Source organism: Arvicola amphibius, chromosome 12 (assembly GCF_903992535.2).
Source record: "Arvicola amphibius chromosome 12, mArvAmp1.2, whole genome shotgun sequence".
In the NCBI taxonomy this organism is placed as follows: Eukaryota; Metazoa; Chordata; class Mammalia; order Rodentia; family Cricetidae; genus Arvicola; species Arvicola amphibius.
This window is the reverse complement of record NC_052058.2, coordinates 2,076,571-2,092,569: the sequence shown is the minus strand read 5'-3', so window position 1 is coordinate 2,092,569 and position 15,999 is coordinate 2,076,571. Positions and strand designations below refer to the sequence as shown.

At 47.1% G+C, this 15,999-nt stretch overlaps 1 pseudogene; it reads right to left on the bottom strand.

Annotated features, from left to right (window-relative positions):
• Positions 1 to 8,307: 8,307 nt before the first annotated feature.
• Positions 8,308 to 10,124, bottom strand: LOC119827672 (annotated as a pseudogene).
• Positions 10,125 to 15,999: the final 5,875 nt, after the last annotated feature.

Here is a 15,999-nt window from a genome sequence, read left to right as displayed (position 1 = left end):
GGCTGGATACTCTTTGGGGGCTACACTCATGCTGCCTGGGCTAATAGGTTTTTTATGTGTGCTTAAAGTCATGCAGCAAGGGCTGGACCCAGGTTTGCTCCACATCAAGGCAAGAACTCTTTTTGTTTGTTTGTTTTTGGGTTTTTGAGATGGGGTTTATTTGTGTAGCCCTGGCTGTCCTTGAACTCTGTAGACTAGGCTAGCTTCAAATGCACAAAGATCTGCCTGCCTCTGCCTCCCGAGTGCTCAGATTAAAGGTGTGCACCATCACTGCTAGACAAACTCAGAACTCACTTTTTAAAAAGTGTTTATTTATTATGCATACAATATTCTGCTGGATGTGTGCCTACACATCAGAAGAGGGCACCAGATCTCATTATAGATGGCTATAAGCCACCATGTGGTTTCTGGGAATTGAACTTAGAACCTCTGGAAGAGCACCCAGTGCTCTTAATCTCTGAGCCATCTCTCCATTTCCAAAGCCAGAACTCTTAACCCTGCTCTGAGAATTAATGGTTCATGAAGTTGCCATAGCCTACTGATCTATCTACATGTAAAAAACTGCACATGTACGCATGGACACACACTATCCCTGAGAATAGAGAGTGTATCTTATTTTCAAACATGCATAAAGCATTATAAGATTGACCATGCTGACAGAAAAAAAATGTTTTAGCTGAGTATGGTGGCATGTGCCTGTAATTCCAGTACTGACCAGGAGGAAAGTGTGCCTGAAGATAGCCTGGGCTAGCTAATGAGATATTTTTTTAAAAAATAAATAAAAAACATAGCCTTTGAAACAAGATTCTCTGGCCATAGTACAATGAAATTAGAAATTAACAATAAAAGTTGGGAATAAAAAAATAAATCCGTCTTGAAATATAGAGAATTGAGTCTTAAATTAAGAATCCAGTGAGCACAGTGATAATGGGAACATTAAGACCAAAGTCTGTGAGGCACTGCAAAGGTATGGACCAAGAGAAACTCACAGCTGCAATCATTTCATTATTTAAATAAGATTAAAATTATTTATGAGTTTACTTATGTTCAATCAGACTTCTAAAATTGGTCATAAGAACCAAGGAAAGTTAAGAAGGAAAGAAGAAAATGTTAGACTAGTGAGTGGGTGCGATGGGAATGCAGAGGTTTGTGCACATGTGCAGAGATGCTTGTGTGCATGGGTGTGCGGATGCTTGGGCGTTTGTGTGCACGGGTGGGTGGATACTTGAGCGTTTGTGTGCATGGGTGTGTGGATGCTTGGGCATTTGTATCCATGGGTGTGTGGATGCTTGGGCGTTTGTGTGCATGGGTGTGTGGATGCTTGTGTGCTTGTGTGCATGGGTGTGTATATGGTTGGGCATTTGTGCGCATGGGTGTGTGGGTGCTTGGGCATTTGTGTGCATGGGTGTGTGAATGCTTGGACATTTGTGTGCATGGGTGTGTGGATGCTTGTGTGCTTGTGTGCATGGGTGTGTATATGGTTGGGCATTTGTGTGCATGGGTGTGTGGATGCTTAGGCATTTGTGTGCATGGGTGTGTGGATGCTTGGGCATTTGTGTGCATGGGTGTGCGGATGCTTGGGCATTTGTGTGCATGGGTGTGTGGATGCTTGTGTGCTTGTTTGCATGGGTGTGTGGATGCTTAGGCATTTGTGTGCATGGGTGTGTGGATGCTTGGACATTTGTGTGCATGGGTGTGTGGATGCTTGTGTGCTTGTGTGCATGGGTGTGTATATGGTTGGGCATTTGTGTGCATGGGTGTGTGGATGCTTGGGTGCTTGTGCGCATGGGTGTGTGGATGCTTGGGCATTTGTGTGCATGGGTGTGTGGATGCTTGGGCGTTTGTGTGCATGGGTGATCTTGTGTAGGAGGTGGTAGTATAAATACCAACAGAAAGCAGAACTTAAAAGTGAGTTACTGCCTATTCTAATCAATACAGGAGTAAGGACATATATAAAACCTTAGGAAGCAACCATAGTACAGTGAAAATTAATACACTAGGTCATTTTAATCTTACTAACTTTTAAGTCAGAATGATGCTTCATTATAGCATTTACATATATATGCAATTTCAGTTTGTTCGCATCAACCTCTGATTACTCCTTAGTTCAACCCTTCTTCCCATGGGGTTCCCATTCCTCAGACATGGCCCCTTTCTGCTCTCAGGTCTTATACAGAGTATGTGTATTGTTGAGTCTATTTTCTTTATATGAGAGAGAACATACTTATCCCGACAGTCCCCTCTTCTGTACTCCCTCCTTTCTGACCTACTTCACCTACTTAGTTCCCTTCTACCTTTATGTCTGTCCATCTGTTTGTCTGTGTAAACCTAGATTCCAAAGCCAGGTATAGTATAGCTCGTATAGCTCACATTGTATTCTAAGCACTTGGGAGGCAGAGGCAGGGAGGACTAGCATAAATTGGAGGCCAGCCTGGGCTATGAAGTAAGACCATGCCTCAAATATATATATATATTATCACAGGAAAGAAAACATGTGGTTTTTTATTTTTGAGTCTAACCTATTTCACTTGACCTGATGATCCCTGTCTCATCAGTTTCCCTGCAAATGACATAAGAGTCAATTTGCATAACTGTGCTGATGGCTTTGCAAACCATAATCAAATGGATTTAAGAAAACCAGATGCACAGAGAGAGTCTCATCCGCAGCTGGCCTCTTAGGGTGGGAAGGGAGGGTTTAATCAGCCTATTGACCAAAGGAAAAGCTTTACACTGGGCTCACTGGACACTCTTATCTGGCCACTAGGGCCTCCCTTTCAGGAGCTTCCGAGACTCCTTCCCTCGGCCAGCTGCTTGTTTCTTTCTCGGAAAATGGTATTGTTAATCAGAGCTGTTCATTCTTGGAGTTTCTCCCAACTGGCCCCTGTTTCTCAGCAATGCATTCTCAAGCCCAAGTAATTTACTCTAGAATACAGTCCCAGACACTTTTTATTAGTATATTAGTGCTACCTGTGGCCCTTGCTGTAGTGTGGCTCCCCCCAGAGGCACATATCTCAGAGACTGGTTCCCCACCTCAGCCCTGTTGGAAGGTGGGCTTAGGGGGAGGAGGTTAGGATGCTGGGAGCTTGTCCTTGGAGGGGAGAGTGCCATCTAGGCTCCTCCACCCACTTTTCACTTCCTAGTCATGAGGTGAGCTTTTGCCCCATCATGAAGTTCTGGAAACCACAGTCTTGGAAGTGTCTGAGGTAACCAATCATTGACAGAATCGTCCAAATTCTTGTCTCTTCATAACCGATTTTCTTGGGAGTTTATTAAGGTATGGGGAAGCTGATTGACATATCCAGAATCTCACAGGAGGTCTCAGGGTGGGCAGACTGCTGTCAGGTTCTCATAGAGCTTGCTTTTTGGCCTTTCAGGGGTCTCGATGGTCAGTTTAATCAAGTGTGCACACTTCTGAGGCAGTGTATCTTCCATTCATCAGAAGGAAGGCAATGTTCCTTGTTTCCTACATTTGCAAGGTTGCCTGCCACATGGAACTACATACCATTCCCATCTGCGGCAGAACAGACTCTCTGCCCTCTGTGGGGTCTGTGGGGCCTTGTTGGCAGAGCGTCTCTTAGATGTAAGAAATGTTCCATCTAAGCAAGAGCTGTCTTTGCTGTATAGGTTCTGGGGTGCTGGGAGGCTATGGGGGAGGCAACTGCTGATAACAAGAACCTGCTTAATATCCACCCAGCCTGCAGGAGAACGAGTTTCTTCTGCAGAATCATGTAAATTGGGCGTGGCGGTGTCCATAGTAATCCTAGCACTCTGGAGGTGGAGGCAGAAGGATTCAAGGTCATTCTCTGCTGCGTAGTTAACCTGAACCCAGCCCGCAGGACTTACTTTAAAAAAGACTGCATCAGAACCAGAACCACAAATTTGCACAAAGTCCACTGCAACCTCCCCCCTTACACACACACACACACACACACACACATACACACACACACACACACACACACACACACACACACACACACACACACACACCATACTGTTTCTGCAAGGGCATTGCCCTGCTGTTTGTTTAATTTTGAACACCACCCTTGTCTTTGGCCTTTGGCACTAGGATTACTTCAGAGAGCTCATCTAATCCTCATTTTGCTCTGCTCACCTCACCTCCAACTGCCTCATGGTTCACATGGTTTCTTGTTCCTGCCACAGTGCTAGTCCTGAATCGGCAGAGCTAAGGAATCTCTCTCTGCTCTTGAGCTCAACGGTGCTGAAGGCCCAAAGGCTTGTCACTGTGCACCAACGACAAGGCCCGTTCTTAGGGTCCATCTTTGCCACTGTGCACCAACGTCAGGGCCTGTTCTTAGGGTCCAGCTTTGCCACCGTGCACCAACGTCAGGGCCTGTTCTTAGGGTCCAGCTTTGCCACCGTGCACCAACGTCAGGGCCTGTTCTTAGGGTCCAGCTTTGCCACCGTGCACCAACGTCAGGGCCTGTTCTTAGGGTCCAGCTTTGCCACCGTGCACCAACGTCAGGGCCTGTTCTTAGGGTCCAGCTTTGCCACCGTGCACCAACGATAAGGCCTGTTCTTAGGGTTTAGCTTTGCAGAAGATGAGTTACCTTTTGTTCTAGGCTGAGAAAAAGGGTGAATTCTTGGCTTTAATTTTAGTATCCTGCACGGTACAGCCTTAGGCCTGGCATAGCGTTTGTAACATATAAATGGGCACACATATGTAGTATGATTAACTGACAGAAACGCAAAGCGGAAGGCAGGCTGACTAAAGCAGGCCTCCCAGTAACCGTCTGGGAGCCACAGGACAAAGAGCAGCTCGGTGTCTGTTGCCTCCCCCTGGGCAGGTGGGGGGGGGCGCTGTCAGAAAAACACAAATTTGCTCATGCGTTAAGCATCCCCCTCATCCTACATGCAGAAAATGCACCTCCTCTTCTCCAGGCTGCATGAGCCGTCCAGTAAGTGCTTCCACTTGCTTGTCTCATACGAGCCGTTTCTCCACATGGCCTTCGAGGTCAGAACCCTCGATGGTGGCTTTAGCTCAGAGTCCCAGGGAGTCAGCCGAGGTGACTGCACTTTCTGATGCTGGAGTCGTGGGTACTAGAGAGTGATGGTTGTTTAATAGCATCGGTATTATTTACCTAACAGGCCCGCCCTCAGTGAAAACCATCCTCATGATGTCACAAGTGGCATCCCACTCCAGAGGGAGTCCCTTTCCCCATACCTTTCAAACCGGTTCCTATTCAACATGATCTGTCATGGGTGGCAGTGTAGGGGAGTTTCCCTGAACTGAGCCCGCCAAAGCATAGGGGGAGTATACTATGCTTCCAGGCTGTGGAGGGGAAGGTGGACACATTCACCTTCCTGGGAAACATTCAGAATCTCTCTCTCTCTCTCTCTCTCTCTCTCTCTCTCTCTCTCTCTCTCTCTCTCTCTCTCTCTCTCTCTCTCTCCCTCTCTCTCTCTTTTATAAAAGTATAACATAGCACCATTAAAAGATTCCTTTTTACAATCTCTTATAGTCCAAGCGGCTCTTGAACTTCTGATCCTGCCAGGCCCTGGGATTGTAAGTGTGTATACCACCATGCTTGGCTTCAAGAGACTTTAATCAGAGCAGCAATGGCTCATTCCTGTAATCCCAGCACCCTGGAGGCAGAGGCAGGCAGATCTCTCTGACTTTCAGGACAGCCTGGTCTATAAGAGCAAGTTCCAGGACAGCCAGGACGACATAGAGAAACCCTGTCTTGAGAAAAAAAAATTAACAAAAGCCCTACAACTCAACACAGAAAGTTCCATGGCTTTCTCATTGTATTTTAGTTTCTGACCATAGTCACCTGTCTTGTTTTCATGTATTGGGACACATCATTGTGTTTGTTATTTAAACTTGGCACTAAATTATAAATATGTTCCATGTCTTCATAATTTTCTTTTTAAAATTGTTTTTATTGAGCTATATATTTTTCTCCACTCCCTTCCCTCCATCCCCCTCCCTTTCTGTCCTCTCCCATGGTCCCCATGCTCCTAATTTGTTCAGGAGACCTTGTCTTTTTCTACTTCCCATGTACATTAGATCCATGTATGTCTCTCTAAGGGTCCTCATTGTTGTCTAGGTTCTCTGGGATTATGAATTGTAGACTCGTTTTTCTTTACTTTATGTCTAACATCCACTTATGAGTGAGTACATATGATATTTGTCATTCTGGGTCTGGGTTACCTCACTCAATATGTTTTCTAGATCCATCCATTTGCCCACAAATTTCAAGACGTCATTTTTTTCCCCGCTGTGCAGTACTCCTTTGTGTAAGCGTACCACATCTTCTTTATCTGTTTTTCAATTGAGGGGCATTTCATAATTTTCACCTTCAGGGTGTTTAATGATTTCTTTATTATTGGGCAGCCGCCATGGGCCCCAGCATCACTCACAGTAATTATTAACCACCAGTGAGCCCAACACAAACACATCTTGGTTCATGCAGTTCAGGTGAACATGGCTTTGGTGTTCTAAGGGTACAGCAATTCAGAGCTGAGATAGCTGTCCCTACAGAGCACCCCTGTCTGTCACCTGCTCCTCAAGCTCTTGCACAGCGTTAGCCTGGGACACAGATTACAGAAGATCTCAGGAGCTGGACTGCCTTGGCTTGAAGTTGGACTGGTTTTACCACGAGGGCTCATTCGCAGAAAAGAACCCAACCTCTCGGCCATTTGGCTCCTTCCCTGCTAATAGTCATAGCAGTAATGTTGACGTAGATTGGGGAGCAGCTCTGGGACACAGTGGGCTCAGCCCCAAGGTCTATCCTTAGTAGCAGGTGTTGGGGAGAGCCTATTCTACAGGGGTGTTTAGGGTGTTACTGAAATGATACCATTCACAGAACACTCAGTAGGGGCTGGGATGTAGCACAGTTGTAGAGAGCTTGTCTAACATGCGTGATGTCTGACTTCAGTCTCTAACACCACGTGACCTGAAAGGAGTGGCCTATGATCCAAAAGTCCAGGAGGTGGAGGAAGGAGGGTCAGAGTTCAAGGTCATTCTTAACTATGTAGTGAACTCAAGGCCAGACCCTGTCTCAAAAAACAATCAACCAACTAGCCAACCAACCAACCAGCCAACCAAACAACAGTCAGATATAACCGTCACACTGCTGTAGTGACACCTGCAGTTGAGACCATTGGCTTGTGACTTAACAGACTCCTTCAGATCTGTATCTTTGTGACAACCGAGGAGCCACCCGGGGAACTAGTGCACTCTGTCTGATGTGCTTTTTAAAAATTAATTTTAATTTCTTCATAAATAAACGCGCTGTGGGACAGTGGTCTTTTATCCTGTCACTTGTATTATTTTTAATAAAATGCTGATTGGCCAGTAGCTAGGCAGAAGTAGAAGCAGGGTGAGAAGAACAGGAGAATTCTGGGAATAGGAAAGTTTAGTCTTCAGTCGTGACCCAGATGCAGAGGAAGCAAGATGTGACTGCCTTGCTAAATAAGGTATTGAGCCACGTGGCTAACACAGACAAGAATAATGACCTGATATGTTATAAGAGTTAATAAGAAGCCTGAGCTTGTGATTAATGTGGACTTCTGTGTGATTTCTTTGGGACTTAACGGCTGTGAAAACTGGGCAGGACAGGAACCTCTGTCAACAGACACGGGTTTCCTTATCACACACACATCTGTACCTTTGCTTTGTTCCTACTTGATATAATGCTCTAAGTATAACCATAAGAACCAATCACCTGGAAGATTCATAAGCATATGGCCTCACATTTCATAGGATGACAGCAAAAGTTAAAACATACTTTAAAAAATTCATCTAACACAACCCAATTAACCAAGTTCTTGTTTTCTCTTAGACAGGGTCTTATGGGGCCCAGGCCAGCCTCAAACTCACTGTACCACTAAGGACTTGAGTTTATGATTCCCCTCCTGCCAAGAGCTGGGATACAAGTGTGCACATCACAGCGGGTTTCACGTGGCATGGGTATGGAACCCAGGGCTTTGCAATGCCAGAGCTACCATCTGAGCTGCTTCCCTGCCCCCTAGCTAAGATCTTTAAAGAATGCCTGCCATGTGACTGTGCTTGGGAGAAAGATTTGAAAGGCTTCCCAATGTCTTCTGAAGAAGAGTTTGCAGTAGTCAACCGAGGTGACTCTTGGGAATCTTTTTTTAAAAAATTTTAATATTCTGTACAGACAGGAATAAATGTGAACATGAAAAGTTTAAGATTTGATTTGTAACCTAACCCCTCCATCTGATTTAAATGTCAATTAAAAAACAGAACAAAACACACCAACCACTATGAAAACAGACCAATTATGATAGTACAAGAACAAGAAAACCAAACTCTTCATACTAAAGTACATCCAACTGTGAAGAGAGCTGCTCCTGGCGGCTTCCCATCCTTGGCTTCTGTGTACTTATGTGCAGCACACTGTTTCCGCGGATGAACGCATCCCCACATTATTCTTCAGCTGCCCATTTGCATCCTCCTCCGTCTGTTCCAGTGCTGTATTCATGGAGCTATGCAGGCGGGCCGGGACGCCTCGATAATCCACCCCAGAATTTAGCTTCACCACAAACGGCCCTCCGATGATCCGCTTTAAGAAGTGCCTGCGAGTTTGCTTCTGCAGACTCGTTAACAATCCCCAGGCCTCCTACTCTCTGGAATCTTGATAGAAAGATACCCAAATAATTCTGGTTGGCGATAGGTTTGAGCAGAGGAGATGGGGATGGGGGATACTGACAGAGGACCACTCTCCACGTCCTTGGGGAGTCAGAAGCAGAGCAGTCGGCCTGGGATGTGCCTGCAGGTACCCAGCGTTCCATTTTGCTGAAGGTTGGCTTTGGACTGAAGCCAGCCTCCTCTTGCAGCAGAGAACCTGTCGATTCTCTTTCCCCATCCTTTTGAGTTTTCATTCCCTGCCAGGCCTAGTACGCCCTTCTGAGTGCACCACTAAGGGTCGCTATTGAATAGGACTAGCTTCCACAGCTCCAGGTTAACCTACTGGGGTGATGGGGCAGCGGGGTCAAGGTGTTGGAGCTGACACCCCTCTCCCGATCTGGTCGTGGCCCACAGATCACGACCCCTTTCGTGAGCTCTGGCTTGAATGATGATAGATTCGGAGTAGAGCCTTGTAAGAGGATTGTGTCGTGAAGCCGCCCACCTGCATGGGGCCACTGGGTGGCGCTGCTGCGCCTATCTGCCAGCAGGAGGCTGATGATAGCCTTGGTAGAAGGCCTTGCACTTTAGGAATGGTGGAGGTTTAAGGGTTCACTCTTGAACCCTGTTTCCTCAAGTCTATCTAAGGACAGCGAGCGAACCTTGAAATATGCCTCTCACCAGCTAGTCACCCAGGGGAGACTCAGGGATACTATTGTTTTCTCTGTCTTTTGTAATATGATGTGGGTAGTTGGGGAAGAAATGTAGGTGGCTTGTGCGACGTTTTATTCTATGCCAGTTCCTAATCTCTGGCCCTAGGTCATTCAATATGCCCCTGGGTCCTCCTCTGTGATTCCTGCTTCCTGAAATCCTCTCTTCACAGCCTTCCCTGCTCAGCTCCTGTACATCTGATGCTCGATTTTTTTTTTAAAAGCATTCATTTGTATATTGTTTGAGGATGTGGTTTAGTTGGCAGAATGCTTGCCTAGCATGCAAGAGATCCTGGGTTCTGTCACCGCCTAAGCCACCTGTGATGCCTGCCCATTGTCCCCTCCCCCGCAAAGGGCAAAAGCAGGCAGACACATGCTGTCCGCATTTGACTGTTTCCACCTTGGAACCTGGGGAGGGGAGGAGTGGGAGCCGATGACGCACCCTCTGACCTTGGAGTGTTCCTCCCTTTCGGAGTTTGGAGTTTGCGTTGGCTCACAGTTTCTGTGGATTCAGCCTCCGGTTTCCTGGCCCTGTGCCTTTTCTTTAAACAAAAGTTGTAGTTCCTGTGCAGAAGACAGCTTGCCAGTGCCGGGGAGAAGCCGCCTTTCCCAGACAGAGAGGAAGACCACGGAAAGCTGTGCAAACCAGACCAGTCCGGTTGCCTTCACCCTCTGGTGCCTCCCGGCTCGGTTAGAGAGCCCTTTGTTCTCGTCCTCTCACAGATCAACTCAGTGCAGACACAGCTGCCTCTTGGGAGGTTTCCTGTTTCCTCGAGTGTCTCCTGTGCAGCCAAAGCCATGGTTCTCCCCAATTTATTTACTTCCCCCCCCCGGGTTTGCACCAATGACTTCATTTTGATTCTTGCAAGTTTTACATCCCTTACTTTTGATCCAGACTTTTCTACCCAAACATTGCTGTCCACTGTCCTGTAATGAGGGTGGTAGAGTGGGTGGGGTCAGCATCCAATCCCTTTTGCCTACACTGGATCAACAGAGTGCAGGAAGAGAACTTCTCTACTTGGCTCCTGAGAGATGAGGCAGTGTTATTTTGTCAGGGATTGTACTTCATTCAGCAGAGTTTTGACAGACAGCAGGTGCAAGGATTAAAAAGGAAAATGCAAAATAAAGATAATTTTGAACCAAGAAATGCTTTTTTCTACAGCCTTACTTTTTATTAAAGGTGATCAAAGAAAAAATCAATATTTTAAATCAAAGATAATCAAAGAAAAATCAATATTTATACAATGAATGTGGTTTTACCAGAAAGCTAAATTTAAGAGTATTTGTTGGGAAATTTCTAATGAATCTGATTGTAGATGTTTCCAAGAGAAACCATACTTAGACAACAAAAGACGTTGAGTAGCCATGGGAAAAATCCTTGATAAGCATTCAGCAACTACAGGAAAATAGAATTATTTTCATGACCTGCAGGGTTTTTAAGGCAATGTGCATGACCATGGCATCACTTCAGGGCTGCCAGACTTTTGTAAATCTTATGTAAACTTTGCCTTCTGTTTCACCTCAGCATTAGTCAACAGTCTATGTGATGTTCACTAGAAAGTAATTGCCATCCACTCAAACTTTCATTAATAGCAGATCAACGTTTAAAAACTACTTTGTTAGCCGGGCGGTGGTGGCGCACGCCTTTAATCCCAGCACTCGGGAGGCAGAGGCAGGCGGATCTCTGTGAGTTCGAGGCCAGCCTAGTCTACAAGAGCTAGTTCCAGGACAGGCTCTAAAAAAGCTGCAGAGAAACCCTGTCTCGAAAAACTAAAAACCACTTTGTTGTTGTGTGATGTTTTTGCTCTCTTGGGTTTTTGAGGAGCCAACCACCCAGCTCCCAAATAACACACAGAGGCATATTCTTACTCAGGAATGCCCGGCCTTAGCTTGGCTTGTTCTTGCCAGCTTTTCTTAAATTATCCTGACTACCTTTAGCCTCTGGGCTTTTATCTTTCCCTATTTCTGTATACTTTTTTTTTTTAAACTTCTATGTGGCTTGCTGTGTAGCTGGGTGGCTGGCCCCTGACGTCCTCCTTTCCTTGTTCTCTTGCTCTTCCCTCCTCTCTTCCAGAGTTCTTCTATTTCTCCTCTCTGCCTGCCAGCCCCACCCATTCCTGCTCCTGCCTCGCTATTGGCCATTTATCTCTTTATTAGGACCATCAGGTGTTTTAGCCAGGCAAAGAGTCACAGCTTCACAGAGTTAAACAAATGCAGCATAAACAAAAGCAACACATCTTTACATCATTAAACAATGTTATACAGCATAAACAAAAGTAACACGCCTTAAAATAATATTCTCCAATACTTTGTTCTTTTAGACATAGAGATTTATAATCTTATATCACTGTAGTAATATTCAGTTTTTAGAATATTTTATAATTTTCTCTAGTTGCAGGAAAATTTATACATACATTTCTTCCCCAAGACTCACTAATCCTTTGCCAACTTCTGTGACTTCTTCAGAAGGCGCTTTTGAAAGATGTCTCTAAAGTTAAAAGTTAAAAGGTCAGCAGTTGTGTGTGTGTGTGGTATTTGTGCAAGGGGTGCCTGAAAGGGGCACAGGAATGGAAGGCTTGGGGGCTGGGAAGTCAGTCATGTGGAATGTAGGAGTTCTGCTGTGAACCCAGCCTGAGCTAAATCAAAGTTCATTCACGAAGGCACGGACTTCCTGATGCTCTGTGTCCTCAGTTTCACCCAGCATTGCTGCTGTCAGATCAACAGTTACACACAGGCCAACTCTGAGCTCCTTCCTACCTCTCCTGAGGACCGGACGACAGGAATGAGCGCCACCATGCCAAACTCGAGGCAGTTTTAACGTTTGGGCTTTAGGGAACACATTCAAAGTGTAGCAGCTGTCCTGGGTGAGTCTAAGACAATGCTGGTCCGGAAGATCTCGGGAGAGGTTGGTGGTCAGGTGAGACCTCACTGTCCTGAGTACCTGTGAGAAGCAAGTGGGGAGCTCCTCAGGGCTCCCTTTTCTACCCCATGTGTAGGGCCTGTGATTGACATTCTCTCCCCAGGAAAGGGAGCCAGATTCCCAAAGGCCGTCTGAGACCTAGCACAGCCCCCAGCATGTGCTGACAGCTGGTGTGTGTCTCACATGTTAGGACTCTTAAGTACTGTGTCCTGCTCTGACTGGGTCTCCCTGTGTCTATGGTTATTATGAAATAAGTCCAGGCTTGTTATGGGTTTAGTGTGAAATGTCCCCATCGGCTCTTGCTGACAGCCTGTTCCTCAGCTGTTGGTGCTTTTTGTGGGAAGTGTTGGAATCTTGAGTAGGTGGGGCCTGGCTGGAGGAAGTAGGTCATTGTGGATACACGAGACAGGGTCTTATGCAGCCCAAGCTGGTTGAACTTGCTATGTAGCCAAGCATGATCTTGAATTCTTGACCCTCCGGCCTCACCTGTTCAAGTGTTGAGATTACATGTGTGCCCGGCTTGAAGGGCACCTCCTGTCCCTGGCCCCCTCTTCTGTGTGTGCTTTCACAGAGGGTGGGCAACTCTCCCTCTGACTCTTAAACTGTGATGCTCCACTTTACCACAGCCCTTCATCAAGGGCCAAATGCTAAAGATGTGAAGCTCTGAGTCAGAACGGTGCCTCCCGCTCTGCGGGCCTCCTTCCTTGGTATCCTTCTCCTCCTCTTTTTGAGACAAGGCTTGCCTTGAACTCCTCAGGTAGCTGAAGGTTACGTTGAACTTCTGATCCTCTTCCCCCCACATGAGTGCTATCACTCATTACAAGCACGCACTACCGTACCTGGTTTCTAGGGTTGTTTCTGTCATGCACTGTGTCACGGTGATGAAAACTAATGTCCAGGAATGCCTGTAGGGGGCCATCTGATCCTGGAGGTAAGAGCGGAGGATAAGGAAGCAGGCTTATTCAAAGGCCAGCATTGTGAGGAGACCCCCAAGGGCCTGTTAACTTCTTAGCTCCTTCTCAAACTCAGGAGCACAAAGGTGTCCCGTTCAAAGAAAATGTTAGCTTTGGCGAAGCAGTATTTTCTATATAGTTGACACAATAATTCCTTTGTGCAAAGAAACTATTTCTGTCGAGGAGACTATGGCTGGCCTCAACGTATAACCAGCACTAACAGAGAGAGGAGGAGGAGGGAGGCTGGACTCAGCAGTGGGACCAGGAGGAAGCACTGTGGCCCATGAGGCATCTTCCTCTGTCTCTCACAGGCAGTGGAGGAGGGCAGACTCACTTTTCCTTGTCCCTGCAGTACTAGGAAGATGTTGCACTGCTCACTGATAAATTTCAGTGAGAACCAGATTGCTTTTGGAACCCACGAACTATGGTTGAGATTTTACGCCCATGTAGGAGAGAGGCGAGTGATAAATATCAGGGTTCCACATGTGCCGTGTGAGTTGCAAACCTGTGGTGACAAGGACTAGGAAGGACCGGTCCCTTCAAGCAGGACCTGACTAACGGCAAGTAGCCGTCATGGCCAGACCCGAGAGGTAGGGTTGGTAGCTAAAGTGCTGGGAAGCAGATTGGGAACTGAGTAAGGGGACCCTTAAGAGGCTGTCTCAGGGGCTGAGACATATAATTAAGGTGGCAGAATGCTTGTCTGACGTGCTCGAGGCCATGACTTTGATCCCCAGCACCACAGATTGGACATGGTGTGTGCACAGTGGTGGAGGCAGGAGGATCAGAAGCTCAGTGTCATCTTTAGCTGTACAGGCATCGTGGTCTAGAGAACCTGTCACAAGAAGAGGGAGGAGGAGAAAAAGACCACCGGGTATCCTGGCAACGGGCTGTGGACTGCATGCACCTTGGGAAGATGCAGAAGTGACTGTGGATCAGACGTAGCTGGTGCATTGCCTGGACAGGCAAGGAGAGTGTGCCTAAGGAGTTTACGGCAAAGTTTGGTCTCAGCTCTGTGAGGATTGGGTCAGATCACCACGCAGTAGGTTGGGATTGGCAAGCCCAGGGCAGTCAAGGTTTTGGTGTAGTAGCATTTCATGTGTATTTTAATAAATAAAGCTTGCCTGAAGATCAGAGAGTAAACCAGCCCCACTGGTCAGCCTTACAGACCAGGCAGTGGTGACACACACCTTTAATCCCAGAACTAGAGAGGAATATAAAACGGGAGGAGACAGTTCTCAGTCTCATTCTGAGATTCCTGGAGAGGCAGGATCACCATTTTGGACTGAGGTAGAGGTAAGAGCCAGTGGCTGGCTGTTTTGCCTTTTGGACCTTCAGGTTGAATTCCAGTTTCTGTCTGAGTTTTTATTAGTTGTGCTTCATTTTGGTTAATTAACTTTATTCTTCGACAATTTCATGTACGCATGCAGTGCATTTGATCACACCCTAACCCTCTTTCAACCTTCTCTAGCTCCCTGACAGTCCCTCCGCTTTCATGTCCTCTCATTTTGTGGTTGCCCACATGCAGGTTGAGCACAGGTGTGGGGCTACGGACTTGAGCACAGGGTACTCAGTAGTAAGTGACATCACTGCAGACAATGACTCCTCTTCCCCTCAGCCACCATCAGCAGCCGACCAAACGTTTCCCCATGGCCCCATCCCCAACCCATGCCTGAATGTTGATTGGCCCAGGCCTGAGAGAGCCCTGGCAAACAGCTGCTGGGAGTTTATGGGGGCCGTGGACACGTCGTGCCCAGAAAACAGCATCTCACAGCCCTCTTTCCTATGTCTGGTGTGTAGTGCCTGCACAACACGGCCAGTTGCGCGAGCCGGGAACCAGGCTTGAGACTTAAACATACAAAGACACACAGAGAGACGGAGACATGGGTCACTCTTGATATAAGAGTGCTACGTTTATTGTGCTCAGGGGGAGCTTATATAGGGCTCTGGCCGCGCCCCAGCTCTCGGGATCTTTCAGCTGCAGACCCACCGGCCTGCCATCCAGGTCCCGTGTTCAGAGCAGCTGCAGGCACAGGAAAAACAAGCCGCTCACAGGGAATTCAGGGTGCGGGGGTCCACAGCCCCCAGGAGCTCCCAAGAGTCTGGCTCTGACATCGTTTCTGCTCCGTCTCCCACTGTGTTCCCTGTGATAGGGGGCGTCCCTGTTAAGGCGGAGCTTTCAGCCGGCACTTGTGTCTATCACTGACTAGTTAGGAGTCTTTGCCTGGTGCATTTCCCGCTTCAAAGAAGCTTCTTTCCCTGAGGCTGAGACCAGCACTAATCTATGGGTGAAAAATATAAATATTTAGAAGGAGGTCTGGCAATGTGTCTGTTTAACAAGACAACAGTAACAGGTTCTCCGATAAGGCCTATGATCTCCCCAGCCATAGGCTATCGATTAGCTTTACAGTACTGGACATGAATTTCCTCCTGCGGGCCAGACAGTGGTTGGTTACCTTCATAGCCGTGTCTTGCCCGGCAGGTCTGTGTTGTCACCTCCAGGGTCCATGGCTGGGTAGGACCATTGATGATCTCTCCTCTCCCCCAGCTGTGTGTATTGTGCTTTCTGGCACTATGTAAAGCTATCCAGCAGGGAGGGAGCCTCCAGGTCGGTTGCAGCTTGGTTTTTCTGTGTCCTGCACACAAAAGTGACTTATCTTCAGCAACAGAGCTCTCCCATGTAGTTCTGGTGGGCAGCATAAGCAATGGAAACAGCCTGTGTTGTTTGGGGAGCCTCTGGAGTTTCCCTGGCCTGCAACTCATAAGAGGTATCCCACACCTACACTGAGGGTTCAAGTATCTTCG